We start from the raw sequence: 19611 nt of genomic DNA, 5'->3' as shown, positions 1-19611 counted from the left end.
GACCGGTTCCACCGACTGACATGCAACTTGTTTTGCATAAAGGTGGCTGGCGGGTGTGTGTTTCTCCTACTTTAGTTGAATTGAATTTGACTACGGCCGGTCCTTGAAGAAGGTTAAAACAGCAAACTTGATAGTCACCATTGTGGTTTTTGCGTAGGTAAGAACGGTTCTTGCTAGAAGCCCATAGCAGCACGTAAAACTTGCAACAACAAAGTAGAGGACGTCTAACTTGTTTTTGCAGGGTATGTTGTGATGTGATATGGTCAAGATGTGATGTGATATACGTTGTTGTATGAGATGATCATGTTTTGTAATATTGGCAACCGGCAGGAGACTTAGGGTTGTCTATTAATTATTGTATGAAATGCAAGCACCATGTAATTGCTTTACTTTATCGCTATAGTTGGTGAGACGACTGAGGGAGTCCTGGATTAGGGGGTATCCGGACAGCCGGACTATATACTTTGGCCGGACTGTTGGACCGTGAAGATACAAGACTCAAGACTTCGTCCCATGTCCGGATGGGACTCTCCTTTGCATGGAAGACAAGCTTGGCGATCCGGGTATTATATTTCCTTCTTTGTAACCGACTCCATGTAAACCCTAGCCCTCTCCGGTGTCTATATAAACCGGAGGGTTTAGTCCTTAGAGACAGAATCATAATCATCATAGGCTAGCTTCTAGGGTTTAGCCTCTACTCTTGTAACACTCATATCATCAATATCAATCAAGCAGGAAGTAGGGTTTTACCTCCATCGAGAGGGCCCAAACCTGGGTAAAACATTGTGTCCTTTGCCTCCTGTTACCATTAGCCTTAGACGCACAGATCGGTACCCCCTACCCGAGATCCGCCGATTGTGACACTGACATTGGTGCTTTCATTGAGAGTTCCTCTGTGTCGTCACTTCAAAGGCTTGATGGCTCCTTCAATCGTCAACAACAACATGGTCCAGGGTGAGACTTTTCTTCCCGGACAGATCTTCGTGTTCGGTGGCTTCGCATTGCGGGCCAATTCGCTTGGCCATCTAGAGCAGATCGACAGCTACGCCCCTGGCCATCAGGTCAGGTTCGGAAGCCTAAACTACACGACCGATATCCGCGGAGATTTGATCTTCAATGGATTCGGGCCTATGCCAGGAGCGCCGGACAGTCACGATGAGCACGGCTTAGACCTACTATCGGACAATGCTCGAGATATCGCCCCTGTAGAAGCCCGAACCTAAATCTGGGGCATATTGGATCGCTCGAGGACGGGTGGATGGACCCCGCCTCAGAGGCCGCACACCCATCGGCGGTAGAGCCAAACACAGACTTCACCCCCAAGGAAGCCTGTGACACTGGACCCCCGGACTCGTATCCGGCTGTAGGTTCCAGTCCACGCACTCCCGAGCCCGCCGAACTTGGTTGGGCTCCGGTAATGGAGTTCACGGCTGCAGATATCTTCCAGTACTCGCCTTTTGGCAACATGCTGAACTCATTAAAGTATCTCTCTTTGTCAGGAGACTCTTGGCCGAACTATGTCCGGCTCAAGGGGGAAGAAGGTGATGAAGAAATCCGTCGCCCACCCACCACCCACTTCATAGCCACTGTCGACGACATAATAGACATGCTTGACTTCGACTCTAATGACGCCGACGGTATGGATGTCGGCGCAGGAGACGATTCAGAACCACCACTCACGGGGCGCTGGACTGCCACCTCATCATACGATGTATACATGGTGGATACGCCTAAGGAGGACGATGGCGACAAAACGGAGGATAAAACCCCCGGACAAAAGCCAAAGCGACGACGCAGACACCGATATAAATCCAGTCACAGTAAAAATAGTGATAACAGTGCCAGAAAGATAGACACCCCAATCAACTCCGAAGGCAACAACGACCATATGGACCCAGCGATGGAGTAGGATGAGCCAGGTCACGCTGAACATAGCCCGGAGCAGACGCCCGATCACAGTGACCCCGAGGGACGAACTCATCAAACTACCCTGGGACAGGAGGACAGCCCGGACGACGACGCATTCATCATCCCGGAAATACGCTTGGAACGAGATAACCTCCACAGAAGGCTTATGGCCACTGCGAGAAGTCTAAAGAAGCAGAAGCAAAAGCTTAAAGCCGCACAAGAAACGCTCAATCGCAGATGGAATAAAGTACTAGACACTGAAGAAAAGTACGGCGACGATCGCCAAACAAAGAGCTATCCAAAGCGCAAGCTGCTACCAGAATTTGACAACGAGGTTGTTCCACCGAAGAACAATACGGCCAATAGACCGAACAAACCACTTTTAAACCGCAATGGAGCAGCTACCGACGATGCACACGATTTATGTGAGCTCCTGGATAAAAGGGCTGGCACGACCAGGTCCATCTATGGATCTAGAGGACACACTCCGGCACAGGACTATGGTCACCAAAACGATCAGACTGATCGGATACCAGTTCGGAATCAGTACCGGACACATCAACAGCCGACGGCATGCCATAACACGTCCAGAAACAGAGGGGCTGCTCACCCTCTGTGCTTCACCAAAGAGGTACTGGACCATGAATTTCCACAAGGTTTTAAACCTGTGAACATAGAGGCATACGACGGAACGACAGATCCCGGGGTCTGGATTGAGGATTTTATCCTTCATATCCACATGGCTCATGGTTACGACCTCCACGCCATCAAATACCTTCCTCCGAAGTTGAAGGGACCAGCTCGACACTGGTTGAAAAGCCTCCCCGAAAATTCAATTGTAAGTTGGGAGGAACTCGAGGATGCTTTCAGGGCCAATTTTCAAGGGACCTACGTCCGGCCTCCGGATGCGGGTGATTTAAGTCACATAATTCAACAGCCGGGAGAGTCCGCCTGCAAGCTTTGGAACAGATTCCTCACTAAGAAGAATCAAGTTGTCAATTGTCCAGATGTCAAAGCCCTAGCGGCCTTCAAGCACAGCATACGGGACGAATGGCTCGCCAGACACCTCGGCCAAGAAAAGCCGAGGACAATGGCAGCCTTAACAAGCCTTATGACTCGTTTTTGCGCAGGCGAAGATAGTTGGTTGGCCCGTAAAGGCACTAGCGACCCAAGTACATCCGAAATCAGGGATGGCAACGGGAAGCCACGGTGCAATAAAAACAAACGTCAAAACAAGGAAGAAAGTCCGGACAACACAATAGTTAACGCCGGCTTCAGGGGCTCTCGACCCGGTCAACAAAAGAAGCCATTTAAATGCAACAAAGAGGGACCGTCCGGCCTGAACAAAGTCCTGGACAGACTGTGCCAAATTCATGGCACCCCCGAAAAACCCGCGAACCACACTCATAGAGAATGCTGGGTCTTCAAGCAGGCCAGCAAATTAAATGCCGAACACAAGGGAAGGGAAACACTAAGTGAAGACGAGGATGAGCCTTGCCAGCCGAACACTGGGGGACAGAAAAAATTCCCACCAGAGGTAAAAACAGTAAACATGATCCACGCGACTCACATATCCACGAGAAGGCGCGAATGCGTGCTCAGAGACGCATGCGCTATAGAGCCCGTTGCACTCAAAATTAACCACTGGTTGGCTTACCCGATCACTTTCGATCACAGGGACTACCCGACTAGTATTCGGCATGGAGGATCAGCTGCCTTGGTGCTCGACCCAATAATCGACAGATACCATCTTACTCACATCCTCATGGACGGCGACGGTAGTCGTAATCTAATATGCTAGGACACTGTCCACAGGATGGGGATAGACCCATCCAGAATCAACCACGGTAACACCACCTTTGAAGGGGTGATACCAGGCATCAAAGCCCACTGCAGGGGCTCCCTCGTACTAGAGGTGATATTCGGCTCCCCAGGCAACTTCAGAAGCGAAAAACTACTCTTCGCCATCGCCCCCCTCCAAAGTGGTTATCACGCATTGCTCGGGAGAACGACCTTTGCCCGCTTCAACGCAGTACCACACTATGCCTACCTTAAACTCAAGATGCCCGGTCCACGCGACGTCATCACTATTAACGGAAGTACAGAGTGTTTCTCACGCGCGGAGGAATACGCGACGGCTCTAGCAGCCAGACTCTAAGCGGCCTCTAATACCAGAAAGCATGATTGGTCGTTAAGACCACGGACACGGTTAGACGAGTCCGGCAGCCCAGATCAACCCGATCTAGGCACCACACATGTAATACCATAGAGGACACCACGGGGTATAGATAATTAATAAAGCTCAATTCTCGACCTAACCTTATTAACAGGCCAATGTCTTACACTTTTACTATCCATTAGTGATAGCCAATTTTTCGCACGCTTATGTCATACTCTTCTACATGAGTTTTTCTTTTTACAGACACCATTCATGCGACACCCTCCCAGGACACGACACAACAGGGACAAAGGCGCAGACGTGCAACAGGGCCCCGCTCAAAGGTTTCTCTTTAGATTAAGCCCCTGTGTAAACATTCTCTATTGTCTCTTGTTGCTTACACATCCCATGGGTACTACACCCGCAGAGGATACTGCCGTTATTGGCATTTCGCCATGACAGACTAATGCACGTACCTGGGAATACAGGTTTCATGATAAGGGGCGTTACTCAGCCCAGTATACGTTATAAAGTCCGAATACCTTCGGGAGTGTTCGGCGTTGCGAGTTTGGCCTTATATGCATCAGGTTCGAATCATGTCTTTGGTCAAATGTTGGGTTTGCCCGGCTCCTGGATTCGCTGCCTTACGTTCCGTTTTTATCGGCTAAGGCGGCTAAAGGAGAACTACTGCGATTGTGCCCTGGTTATTCTGGATGAGCACCTTAGTAGAGAAAGCTGAAAACTGACTGTCATGATATAGCGAGAAACTGTCCAACCACTCGAAGACTCATCGGAACCTTTAGGGTTCCTCCGCATTAATGAAGGACCGCTTACCGGTCATGTACACATGCGCCCGGATTCGGATGCACGCAAAGGTAAAAGGGGCTACATAGTAGCCCCACCGTCAAACTCCTATGGCTAAGTGAAAGTGTTAAAGCTATATAGTCTGGTTGCCTAGTTCGACGTGCGATCACCTCCTTAATGGACCAAGACGTTGGATCAAGTGTGATTACGCATATTTTCGCGAACACCCCCGCATTATATGCGTGGGGGCTAAAGCTAACGACTGCTAACTTTCAGAATTGCACACACACACACACACAAACATATAACATTAGCGTTATGCTCCTCTCAGTTTTTCCTACAAAAACATAATAAGGAAAGCAGAGCACATACCTTGTGACTCGTTAAGCCGCTCGTTCACCAGTGTGATATCGACATCAATAGCTCCAATCTGCCTCCTTAGTTCGGCAACTTCAATGGACCGGTCGGCTGTCGGATCCTTAGACACCTGCGCATAAATACAACACGATCATTACTTCCACAATATGATCCTCCGTTTGCTGCCTAGGGCGGACAACCAAAGTCTCAGGGGCTACTATCCATATGGAGCACACCTAGCGCGTGCGTCACAGCCAAAAAAATATGTATTTTTCATTACATACCTCAAAGCCTCTGAGCAGGCTCGTAAAGGCTTCATTCAACCCTCTTGTGGCGGATGAAATCTTCTCGAGAACCATGCTCATTAATGAACGGTGCTCCTCCGAGAGATCAGCTCGCTCCAGAAGGCCCGTCAGTGTGTCCGGCCGGACGCTGAATTGTGCCGGACCCTTCTTATCGCCCCCCGTGGGAGCTGAACACTCTGGGCTCAGGGCGGCCGAAGTATTACCTTCTGGCTTCGGCAGATCTGGACTCCTCCGTGACGACACCTCGGGGTCGCCCGCCTCATGAGGCGGAGAGGTTGGTGGGGTCTCACTCTCCATCATCTCCGGAAGGAGATCCCCCGAAGACAAACTCTGTCGAGAAGAGCTGCTAGCCGGACTGCAAAGAATGGATCTTGGTTATTGTTCTTGGAGAAGGAAGCAGTACCTTCGTATTTATGATTAACTTACAGCTCGGCTGAGGGCTGGCCCGTTGGCGGGCATGCCGCGGGGAGGACGCCCTTCGGGGCAGGGCCCCCTGGTGAAGCTTTCTTCCCTTGTCTGGGCACCTCTGTCTCCAAGTCTTCGGAGGCGGCCCTCTTCTTCCCGCAAGGGGAGGAGGCCTTAGATTCCCCTCCCCGACTATCCTCCTTTGGGGAGGTAGCAATTCCCTCGGTTTGGATGCGCAATGTGTGAAGTTCTGCTTCTCTGGTCTTCCCTTCGTCTTTCCCCGAGGACACTTTACTTAGCACACGGCCAAGCATCTTGGCTATGGCGGGACTTGGCGAGCCTTCAGGAAGTGGCACCGGACACCTGATTCTCTCCGCCTTGCTGAGCCATTCCTGGCCACGGATGATTTTCAAAATAATGATTATGATAAATAGAAACGAAGTGTTCGGTTTCGGGGTTACTTACTTGGGTATCTGGGCGATTGCAGCTCAGGCCCGCATCCTCGGTGGTGTCCGGACACTTTACTTGTGGTCCGAAGAATAATTTACACATCCCTTCAAGCGTCAGGCCGAAGAAGTGCAGAATAGTCCGCGGACCTTCCGGATTAAACTCCCACATCCGGAGAGGCCGGAGTTTGCACGGCAACATCCGTCGGATTAGCATTACCTGAATTATGCTGACAAGGCTAATGTCCCACTCAAGAAGCTCCCGGATACGGCTCTGCAGTGTTGGTACATCTCTGGCAGACCCCCAATCCCGTCCTATATTGGTCCATGACGCCAGTTGAGAAGGAGGGCCCGAACGGAAGTCGGGGGCAGCCACCCACTTCGTGCCTCTGGGAGCCATGACGTAAAACCACCTCCGCTGCCATAGATCGGACACCTCTGGGAAGGAGCCCTCTGGCCATGGGGCGGCGGCATTCCTGCTTATTACAGCACCTCCGCACTCCGCGTGTCGCCACTCGATCATCTTCGGCTTCACATTGAAAGTCTTGAGCCATAAGCCGAAGTGTGGAGTGACGTGGAGAAAAGCTTCACACACAATGATGAACGATGAGATATGGAGGATAGCGTCCGGAGCTAGATCATGAGAATCTAACCCGTAATAGAACATGAGCCCTCTCACAAAGGGATCAAGGGTGAAGCCCAAGCCATAGAGGAAGTGGGAAACAAATACGATGCTCTCGTTGGGCTCGGGAGTAGGGATGACCTGCCCTGGAGCCGGAAGCCTGTGCTTGATGTCGGCGGTCAGATATCCGACCTCCCTAAGCTTCGCAATGTCCTCCTCTGTGACCGAGGAGGCCACCCACCAGCCTTGAGGGTTGGATCCGGACATGGTTGAGGATCCGAGGTGCTTGAGCTTGGGTTTCGGGTGTTAGAACTCAAGATGCGAAAAGGCGCAAGGGTGGTGGGAAAGAGGGATAGGCCTCGGCCCCTTTATAAAGGGGGTGAATATCAAGCGTCCTCAGCGTAACCGCTCGGGACTTACCCAAAAACATAGAGTCATACCAACAGACGTCGTGAGGACGCATGCGCCTATATTAATGGAAGATCCCACGATAAGGGGAGCACGATCTCTACTTTGGCAAGGTGTGCCAATAAAATCGCCTCGCAACGCATATCAAGGCAGGCCAAGTAAAACCGGTTCGTGTGGGACCGGGACACGATGCGGGAGCACGACGTACAAAAATTGCCAGCAGATCAGATTTATGAAGTGCTATGCTCTCTACGGTGGTATTGAACATCATCTTGCAGATCCGGACACGGTTTAAGTGTTCGATAACTACTTTGGAGTATTCGGAGATGGAACGCGCCTTGCAATGCCGAAGACAAACTGCGCGCTGGACTCATCGTCATTGAAGCCTGGTTCAGGGGCTACTGAGGGAGTCCTGGATTAGGGGGTATCCGGACAGCCAGACTATATACTTTGGCCGGACTGTTGGACCATGAAGATACAAGACTCAAGACTTCGTCCGGTGTCCGGATAGGACTCTCCTTTGCGTGGAAGACAAGCTTGGCGATCCGGATATTATATTTCCTTCTTTGTAACCGACTCCATGTAAACCCTAGCCCTCTCCGGTGTCTATATAAACCGGAGGGTTTAGTCCTTAGAGACAGAATCGTAATCATCATAGGCTAGCTTCTAGGGTTTAGCCTCTACGATCTCGTGGTAGATCAACTCTTGTAACACTCATATCATCAATATCAATCAAGCAGGAAGTAGGGTTTTACCTCCATCGAGAGGGCCCGAACCTGGGTAAAGCATCGTGTCCCTTGCCTCCTATTACCATTAGCCTTAGACGCACAGATCGGGACCCCCTACCCGAGATCCGCTGGTTTTGACACCGACAACGACCCTCGACACAACGATGGAGATCAAGGTGTCGAGCCGGTGACGATGGAGATCATGACGATGCTTTGGAGATGGAGATCAAAAGCACAAGATGATGATGGCCATATCATGTCACATATTTTGATTGCATGTGATGTTTATCATTTATGCATCTTATTTTGCTTAGATCGATGATAGCATTGTAAGATGATCCCTTCACTAAATTTCAAGATAAAAGTGTTCTCCCTCGGTATGCACCGCTGCCAAAGTTCGTCGTTTCGAAGCACCTCATGATGACCAGGTGTGATAGACTCTACATTCACATACAACGGGTGTGAGACAGTTTTGCACATGCAGAATACTTGGGTTAAACTTGATGAGCCTAACATGTACAGACATGGTCTCGGAACACTGGAGACCGAAAGGTCGAACATGAGTCATATAGTAGATATGATCAACATAGAGATGTTCACCTTTGATGACTACCCCATCTCACGTGATGATCGGACATGGTAGTTGATTTGGATCATGTAACACTTAGATAACTTGAGGGATATTAATTTAAGTGGGAGTTAATTAGTAATTTGATTAATTCAACTTAATTTATCATGAACTTAGTCTTGATAGTATTTTCATATCTTGTAGATCAATGGCCCGTGCTACCATTCCCCTAAATTTTAATGCGCTCCTAGAGAAAGCTAAGTTGAAAGATGATGGTAGCAACTACACGGACTAGGTCCGTAACTTGAGGATTATCCTCATTGCTGCACAGAAGAATTATGTCCTTGATGCACCGCTAGGTCATAGACTTGCTACAGGAGCTGATGCGGACGTTATGAACATTTGAGAAGTTCGACCTGATGACTACTTGATAGTCTAGTGCACCATGGTTTACGGCTTAGAATCAAGGATCCAAAGATGTTTTGAACGCCATAGAACATATGAGATGTTCCAAGAGCTGAAATTAGTATTTCAGGCTCATGCTCATGTGAAAGGATCAATAAGAGGTGTCTAGAGGGGGGTGAATAGACTCTCAACCAAGAAAAGTAGCAATTTTTAAGTTCTTCAAGTTGAGGTGGAGTTTAAGCACAAGTTTAAACATTCACAATACATATCAAGCAAGCATGACAAGAGTATATGAGCAGCGGAAAGTAAAGCATGCAAATTGCAAGAATGTAAAGGGATGGGATTGGAGAGTGCAAACACAATTGGAGACACGAAGATTTTTTATCCGTGGTTCCGATAGATGGTGCTATCATACATCCACGTTGATGGAGACTTCAACCCACGAAGGGTAATGGCCGCGCGAGTCCATGGAGGGCTCCACCCACGAAGGGTCCATGAAGAAGCAACCTTGTCTATTCCACCATGGCCAGCGCCCATGAAGGACTTGCCTCACTAGGGTAGATCTTCACGAAGTAGGCGATCTCCTTGCCCGTACAAACTCCTTGGTTCAACTCCACAATCTTGATGGAGGCTCCCAAGTGACACCTAACCAATCTAGGAAACACCACTCTCTAAAAGGTAATAGATGGTGAGGGAGTCCTGGATTAGGGGGTGTCCGGATAACCGGACTATAACCTTTGGCCGGAGTCCTAGACTATGAAGATACAAGATTGAAGACTTCGTCCCGTGTCCGGATGGGACTTTCCTTGGCGTGGAAGGCGAGCTTGGCGATACGGATATGTAGATCTCCTCCCATTGTAACCGACTCTATGTAACCCTAGCCCTCTCCGGTGTCTATATAAACCGGAGGGTTTTAGTCCATAGGACGAACACAATCATAGCATAGGCTAGCTTCTAGGGTTTAGCCTCTCTGATCTCGTGGTAGATCTACTCTTGTACTATCCATATCATCAATATTAATCAAGCAGGAGTAGGGTTTTACCTCCATCGAGAGGGCCCGAACCTGGGTAAAAACATTGTGTCCCTTATCTCCTGTTACCATCCGCCTAGACGCACAGCTCGGGACCCCCTACCCAAGATCCGCCGGTTTTGACACCGACATTGGTGCTTTCATTGAGAGTTCCTCTGTGTCATCATCTTTAGGCCCGATGGATCCTCCGATCACCAAAAACGATGCGGTCCAGGGTGAGACTTTCTCCCTGGACAGATCTTCGTATTCGGCGGCTTTGCACTGCGGGTCAATTCGCTTGGCCATCTGGAGCAGATCGAAAGCTACGCCCCTGACCATCAGGTCAAATTTGGAAGTTTGAACTACACGGCTGACGTCCGCGGAGACTTGATCTTCGACGGGTTCGAGCCACAGCCGAGCGTGCCGCACTGTCACGATGGGCATGATCTAGCTCTGCCGCCGAACAGTGCCCTGGAGGCCGCACCCGTGTCCGCTCCGACCCTTAGCTCGGAGCCGACTGCGCCAATCGAGGACGGGTGGCAGGACACCGCCTCGAGGGCTGCAATCTCTACGGCGATCGAGTCGAACACCAGCCTTGTCCTCTGCGAAGCCCGTGACTCCAAGGTGCCGGACTCCTCTCCAGACTCCGAACCTCCCGCGCCCCTGCCGATCGAATCCGATTGGGCGCCGATCATGGAGTTCGCCACCGCAGACATCTTTCAGCACTCGCCCTTCGGCGACATTCTGAATTCACTAAAGTCTCTCTCTTTATCAGGAGAGCCCTGGCCGGACTATGGTCAGCAAGGATGGGATGCAGATGACGAAGAAATTCAAAGCCCACCCACCACCCACTTCGTAGCCACTGTCGATGATTTAACCGACATGCTCGACTTCGACTCCGAAGACATTGTCGGTATGGACGACGATGTAGGAGACGAACAGGAACCAGCGCCTATAGGGCACTGGACAACCACCTCATCTCACGATGTATACATGGTGGACACACCTAAAAGAAACGACGATGAGGAACAAAGGGACGCAACGAGGGATCGTTCCCTCTAAAAGCATTCAAAGCGGCGGCGTAAGCACCGCTCCAAACCCCACCTCAATAGAGACAGCAGCCATACAGACCCAGCCACAGAGCAGGGCGAACCAGCGGACGACGAACATGCCATCGAGCAACCGTCCAAACAGGGCAACTTGGATAAACAAACCGAACAACCCGTCCCCGGCGAAGATAATAGTCCGGACGACCTCACGCCGGACAAGTTGCTGGAGCAGAAGAACCTCCACAAAAGGCTCGTCGCCACTGCGCGTAGCCTGAAAAGCAGAAGTGGAGGCTCAAAACAGCGGAAGATGCACTCAGAATTAGATGGAGCAAAGTACTCAACACCGCAGACAAATACGGCGACAGTCGCCACACAAAGAGCTATCCGAAGCGAAAATTACTGACGGAATTTGATGAGTAGGCCTTAGAGCCCCCGCAATCGAAAAATAAGGAAGCCACCTGGTCGGATAAACAACCCCATGACCAACATAGAGCGGCAAATGGCGCCGCACACAAGCCGGCACGCGATCCACACAAGGATTCACATCAAAAAGACGGCCCAGCCAGATCTATCTACGGGCCAAGAAAGCAAGCTCTAGTAAGCAATGCAACGCAACAAGTATCCGAACATCACGGCACACCCAAATATAGGGGTTCCGCACACCCCCTATGTTTCACCGATGAGGTGCTGGACCATGAATTTCCAGCAGGATTCAAGCCCGTAAACATAGAGGCATACGACGGAACAACATACCCTGGAGTCTGGATTGAGGATTATATCCTCCACATACACATGGCTAGAGGAGATGACCCCCACGCCATAAAATACTTACCCCTGAAGCTCAAAGGGCCAGCCCGGCATTGGCTTAAAAGCCTTCCCGAAAACACCATTGGAAGTTGGGAAGAGCTCGAGGATGCTTTTCAGGCAAATTTTCAAGAACCTATGTCCGACCTCCGGATGCAGACGATCTAAGTCATATAACTCAACAACCCGGAGAGTCAGCCCAGAAACTCTGGAACAGATTTCTTACTAAAAAGAACTAGATAGTCGACTGTCCGGATGCCGAAGCCTTAGCAGCTTTCAAACACAGTGTTCGAGACCAATGGCTCGCCAGACACCTCGGCCAAGAAAAGCCAAGAACAATGGCCGCATTAACAAGCCTCATGACTCGCTTTTGCGCATGAGAGGATAGCTAGTTGGCAAGAAGCAGTACCAGCGACCCAAGTACATCCAAAGTTAGGGATGGAAACGGGAAACCGCAACGTAGCAAGGACCAGCGCTGGACCAAGGGAAACAGCCCGAAGAGCACGACAGTCAACACCGGATTCAAAAGCTCTCGGCAAAATTAGAAAAAGTTGCCCCTCAAGGATAATAGGGTCGAGCTATCTAACCTAAACAAAATCTTGGACAAAATATGCCAAATCCACAGTACTCCCGGGAAGTCTGCAAACCATACCCACAGAGATTGTTGGGTCTTCAAGCAATCCGGCAAACTCAACGCCGAACATAAGGGGCTCGACATACCAAGCGAGGACGATGACGAACCCCACAAGCAGAGCACCGAAGAACAAAAGAAGTTCCCACAAGAAGTCAAAACAGTAAACTCACTTCACGTGACAAAAGGGAAAAACAGAGTGGCGCCTATAGAGATACGCGCCATACGGCCTGTCCCAGAGGAGTCCCGCCACTGGTTGTTAAAATCAATCACCTTCGACCATCAGGATTACTCTAGAAGTATCTAGAACGCAGGCTAGACTGCCTTGATATTAGATCTGATAATTGACGGACTCCACTTTACACAAGTCCTAATGGACGGCGGTAGTGGTCTAAACCTGCTATATCAGGACACAATCCGCAAAATGGGGATAAACCCAACAAAAATTCGCCATAGCAACACTTCCTTTCAAGGGGTAACGCCAGGCCCAGATACCCATTGTATGGGTTCTCTCCTGCTAGAAGTTATGTTCGGCTCCCCCGACAACTTCCGCCGCGAAAAGCTAACCTTCCACATCGCCCCATTTACAAGTAGCTATCAAGCACTACTAGGATGCGAAGCTTTCGCCCGCTTTAACGCAATACCACATTATGCATCCCTTACGCTTAAAATGCTCGGTCCGCGAGGCATCATCTCATTAAAGGGAAATATCGAGTGTTCCTCGAGCGCGGAAGACTGTGCGGCTGCCTTGACAGCCACACACTAAACCGACTACACTAATCAAAGCACCTAAACAGGTCATTTAGACCCCGGACATGGCTAGACGAGTCCGGCGTAAACATACAAGGGCTTACTAGTCGCATACCCCCGTACAAGGGGCTCCGCGCGTGTACAACAAGAGACAATAAAGCTCAAATTTACCCATTTTCTGAATTATACTTTGTTTATTTAATATAACATAGATTTTCGCATGATCTTTTTCAACTAAGTTCCTCTCTTTTACAGATAAACACCGTGCTACACCCGTCCAGGATACGGCACAACGGAGACACAGGTGCAGACGTGCAGTAGGGACCCGTTCCAAGGATTCTTTTCAGATTAAGACCCTGCGTAAACCTTTTTCACTGTCTCTTGTTGATACACATCCCCCGATTTCTTGGTATAACCAAGGAGGAGGCTGGCATCTTGGCATGTGGCCACATCAGAATTTTGCGTGTACCTGGACACCAGGGGCTTCTTACCAAGGGCGTTGTTCAGCTCGTATTTATAAAGACCGAATACCTTAGGGAGTGTTCAGCATCGCGAGTTTGGCCTTATATGCATCACCTCTGAATCATGTCTTTGGTCAAATGTTGGGTTTGCCCGGCTCCTGTGTTTTTCTGCCTTACATTCCGCTCTATCGGCTAAGGTGGCACCAGGAGAACTACTGCGATTGTGCCCCGGTTCGGCCAGGCGAGCACCTCAGTAGAGAAAGCCGAAAACTGACTGTCATGATATAGCGTGAGACTGGTCAACCACTCGATTACCCGCCGGAATCTTTAGGATTCCTCCACATTAATGAAGGGTCGTTTCCCGGCCAGGCACACACGCGCCCCAAATTTGGGTGAGCGCAGTGCCCCTAGGGGCTATATAGTAGCCCCACTGTCAAACTCCTATGGCTAAGTGAAAGTGATAAAGCATTATAGTCCGGTTGCCTAGTTCGCTGTGCTATCACCTCCTTAATAGGACCAAGACGTTGGATCAAGTGTGAAAATGTGCCTTCTGCGAACACCCCCGCATTATATGCGTGGGGGCTGAAGCCGAATACTGCCGTCTTTCAGGTTATATACACATATACATTAACGGCCGCACAGGAGGTATTCTAATTCTTGAAGGCACAAGTATAAAAAGCTTTTATATTCCATCGAAACATTGTTTTACAATGATACATGTTATTCGAACATAATATCCTTCAAGCACTGCGTCTCTATTAAACGAGCGCCCTGCAGAACTTCTTGAAAATAGTGCTCGGCAGGTACTCGGCTGTCGTCCGAATCTTGGGATGCAACAGTGATGGCCTTCATCTCCGCCCAGTATGTCTTGACACGGGCAAGAGCTATCCGCGCACCCTCTATGCATGCTGACCTTTTCATTGCATTAATATGCGGCACCGCACCAAGGAACTGCTGCACCAAGCTAAAATAACTCTTCGGCTCGGGCCTTTCCGGCCACAGATGACTCATGACATACTTCATGGCAAGTCCGGATAACCTATTCAGCTCCGCCCATACGGCCAAATGATCGGTTAATGGAAGTGGGCGCTCTGGATTGTGGAACTGCGACTAGAAAAGCTTTTCCACTTCGTGGTCCTTTTGATCTCGGAAGTGTTCGGCCGCGTCCACGGCACTTGCCGCCAAGTCCAGATAAGGGTTCGCCGCACTCCACAGCCGGTCCAACGGAGCATATTTAGGATCCCCGAACTTCATCCGCAGCATAAGGGCTTTCCAACCACGATATCTCCGGCCTGACGTAGCTCTTCCTTCATAGCTCTCATTGCAGAGCGAGTATCCTTGGCCTCGGTAGTGACCTTCTCCAGGTCCTTCTTTGCCTCCCGATCTTCTTTTTCAAGAAGCTTGCAGCGGTCGGCAGCACTCTTCAACTTTACAGCCATCTCGGCCATTTCCTTCTTGCTTTGGCAGTGAGCAGCCTGTTCGGCTCTCAGCTCTTCAGCCGCCTTTAAGGCAGCCGCATCGCTTTTCCTGGCCTGCTCCTTGGCTCGGGCAAGTTCCGCCCGAAGGTTCTCCATGGCAGCGGCACCATCTGCATCAAGCACACATGTTGTAAGGTATGGGCATCAAGCTCCTCTTACCAGGTGTCTTCGGAGAAATTACATACCTTGTGCCTCGTCAAGCCGCTTGTTGACAAGCGCGATGTCGGCATCTGCCACGTCAAGTTGCTGCTTTAGCTTGGCAAATTCATCAGTCTGGCTAGCCACCGGACTCTTCGCCACCTACATAGGAAAGGCGACATATTATACCTGGGATTATGATCCTCGGCGCGCCGTCATTTTTGACAACGCACAGAGTCTCAGAGGCTACTATCTATACAGGGCGCATCTTATATATGCGGATCTGTCAAAAGGTACATCATTTCACGTAGCTCAAAACCTGTCAGTAAACTCCTGACGGCCTCGTACAACCCGCTCTCCGCGGATGAAATCCTTCCAATCACCGTATCCATCAACGCACGGTGTTCTTCTGAGATAGACGCTCGCCCGAGCAGATCCTTCAGCTCCTCCGGCCGTGCACCGAACGGTGCCGGACTCGTCCGATGGCCTTTTTCAAAGGCCGGACACGGAGGGCCTTGGGGGGCCATACGACTGCCTTCCGGCCCTGCCGGATTCAGAGAAACCCTCCGTGACGACACCTCAGGGTCACCCGCCTCGCAAGGCGGTACGGCAGGGGGAGGCGTTCCGCTCTCCATCATCTCCGGACGAAGATCCCCTGAAGATGAGCTCTGCTGAGAAGGGCTGAGATCCGAACTACAAGGTAAAATTTCGGTTATCTTCCTCAGAAATAGAACAGGGATGTCTTTCATTTTAAAACTCCCCTCTTTACTTACGGCTTGGTGGAGGGATGATCCCCTTGGGGGCACAATGCGACCGAGGCATCCCCCGGCGCCGGACCCTCTGACGAAGATTTCTTCCCCCGCTTTGAGACCATGGTCTTCGGCTCTTCAGAGGCGGTCCTCTTCTTCCCCTGGTTAGAGGAATTCTCGATTCCTCCTTTCCTGACAGCCTCCTTCGGGGAGGCGGTAGCTTCCTTGTTCCCCTCTTTGCCTTCTTCCAAAGGCGCAACGTCCAGCATCCTGGTTAACACGGGATCCGGCGTAGTCTCAGGGAGGGGGGCCGGACACCTGATTAGCTTTGCTTTCGCTATCCACTCCTGTTTAAGGGACAACTCTTTAAGGGCAATTTTATGATATATATACAGATAGCGTGTCCGGGTACAAGGCTACTTACTTGAGTATCCGGGCGATTGTAGCTCAGACCTGCGTCCTCGGACGAGTCCGGACACATTGCTTGTGATCCTAAGAACAATTTGTACATCTCCATGGGCGTCGCGCCCACAAAATGTTGGAGGGCTCGTGGTCCCTCTGGATTAAACTCCCACAGGCGGAGGGGGCGACGTTTGTAGGGCAGGGTGCGGCGAATCAACATGACATGCGTCACTGCGACCAGATTGATGTCTCTTTCTAGGAGATCTCGAACGCGGCCCTGTAACAAGGGCACGTCCTTGGACGGCCCCCAGTTAAACCCTTTATTGACCCATGACGCTAGCTGTGGTGGGGGGCCCGAGTGAAAGGCAGGTGGTGCCACCCACTTGGTGCCCCTGGGGGCTGTGATATAAAACCACTCTCATTGCCATAAGCTGAACTCTTCTTGAAAAAAGCCCTCGGGCCATGGAGCGTCAGCATTCTTGCTTATAACAGCACCTCCGCACTCCGCGTGCTGCCCCTCGATCATCTTCGGCTCTACTTTGAAGGTCTTAAGCCACAATCCGAAGTGAGGAGTAATACGGAGGAAGGCCTCGCACACGACAATGAACGATGAGATATGGAGGATGGACTCCGGAGCTAAGTCTTGAAATTCCAGCCCGTAATAAAACATGAGCCCCCTCACGAAGGGGTTCGTCGGGAAGCCTAGCCCCCAAAGGAAGTGAGACGCAAACACCACGCTCTCACCAGGCTTGGGAGTGGGAATAACCTGCCTTGAGCAGGCAGCCTATGCGAGATTTCGCCGGTTAGATACCTGGCATCTCTTAGCTTTAGCACGTCTTCTTCCGTAATGGAGGAAGGCATCCACCGGCCTTGAAGGTCAGAGCCGGACATCATTGGAGGTCCGAAGCGCCTGAATCTGGAGCTTTGGGTGTTGGAACTCAAGGTGAGAGGCGGATTCGATTGAGATTGAAAGAAAGGAGTTGAGCCTTGCTCTCTTTATAAAGAGGTTGAATACCAAGAGCCCTCCCCGTGACTGTTTGGGACTCGCCTTCGATTGAGGAGACATACCAATAGGCACGGTTGGGTTACCCACGCCCGTATTGATGAGAATCCTGGAATAAGAGGACACGATCTCTGCTTCGACAAGATGTGCCAAGGAAACTGCCTCGCTAAACGCGCTGAGGTGGGACAGTAAAACGATTCGAATAAAGGCTTGGCCGTGGCGTGATGTCACGCTGCCGAATACGTTAGCAGATTAGATTTGTGCAAATATTATTCTCTCTATGGTGGTATGTGGAACTTGTTTTGCAGAGCCGGACACTATCCTTGTGTTCAAAATCTTCTATGAAGTATTCGGAGGAGGGACCCGCCTTGCAATGCCGAAGACAATTTGCGCGCCAGACTCGTCATCGTTGAAGCCTGGTTTAGGGGCTACTGAGGGAGTCCTGGATTAGGGGGTGTCCGGATGACTGGACTATAACCTTTGGCCAGACTCCTGGACTATGAAGATACAAGATTGAAGACTTCGTCCCGTGTCCAGATGGGACTTTCCTTGGCATGGAAGGCAAGCTTGGCGATACGGATATGTAGATCTCCTCCCATTGTAACCGACTCTGTGTAACCCTAGCCCTCTCCGGTGTCTATATAAACCGGAGGGTTTTAGTCCATAGGACGAACGACAATCATACCATAGGCTAGCTTCTAGGGTTTAGCCTCTCTGATCTCGTGGTAGATCTACTCTTGTACTACCCATATCATCAATATTAATCAAGCATGAGTAGGGTTTTACCTCCATCGAGAGGGCCCGAACCTGGGTAAAAACATCGTGTCCCTTGTCTCCTGTTACCATCCGCCTAGACACACAGTTCGGGACCCCCTACCCGAGATCCGCCGGTTTTGACACCAACAGATGGTGTGTTGATAATGAACTCCTTGCTCTTGTGCTTCAAATGTTAGTCTCCCCAACACTCAACTCTCTCTCTCATAGATTTCGATTTGGTGGAAAGATGATTTGAGTGGAAAGCAACATGGGGAAGGCTAGAAATCAAGATTTATAGTGGTTGGAATGGCATATCTTGGTCTCAACACATCAGTAGGTGGTTCTCTCTCAGAAAATGAATGCTGGAAGTGTAGGCACGTTCTGATAGCTTTTTTTCACGAATGAAGAGTGGGTGGAGGGGTATATATAGCCTCCACACAAAATCTAACCGCTACACACAATTTACCAAAGTCGGTGAGACCGAATCATGAAACTCGGTCAGACCGACTTAGTTCATAATGTGACCGTTAGGCATTTCGGTGGGACCGATATGATCAACTCGGTAGGACCGATGTGCTAGGGTTAGGGTAAAACCTCATCTCGATTTGACCAATTACACAAACTCGGTGGGATTGATTTTGGTAATAAGCGAAATATAGAGTTGGTCAAGCAAACTCGGTGGAACCGATTGCATATCTTGGTGAGATCGAAATTTATTGCAATAGGCAACAGAGAGTTTGCAAGCCCATCTCGGTGAGACCAAGATCCGATCGAGGAGACCGAATTGATTAGGGTTTCTGGCAGTGGCTATGTCAAGTGAACTCGGTGGCGCCGGATAGATCAAATCGGTGGGGCCGAGTTTGACTTTTGGTATGGGACATATGTGGATATGAGAAAGTGGTTGAGGGCTTTGGAGCATATCACTAAGCACTTTGAGCAAGCAAGCCATTAAGCAACACCTCATCCCCTTTTAATAGTATTGGCTTTCCTATGGACTCATTGTGATCTTGAATCACTAAAATAGAAAAATTAGAGTCCTGAGCTTTGCTCTTGAGCCAATCCTTTGTCCTTAGCATCTTGAAGGGGTTCCACATCCTCTTGCCCATGCCACTCCACTGTTAAACTTATCTGAAACATACTAGGTAGAAGTATTAGTCCAACAAGAGATATGTTGACATTAATTACCAAAAATCACCCAGGGAGAACTTGTGCTTTCAGTCTCCCCCTTTTTGGTAATTGATGACAACATACATCAAAGCTTTAGATA

Source organism: Triticum aestivum, chromosome 2B (genome assembly GCF_018294505.1).
Source record: "Triticum aestivum cultivar Chinese Spring chromosome 2B, IWGSC CS RefSeq v2.1, whole genome shotgun sequence".
Taxonomy (NCBI): domain Eukaryota; kingdom Viridiplantae; phylum Streptophyta; class Magnoliopsida; order Poales; family Poaceae; genus Triticum; species Triticum aestivum.
The sequence above is the reverse complement of the archived record's forward strand: the minus strand, read 5'-3'. Positions refer to the sequence as shown.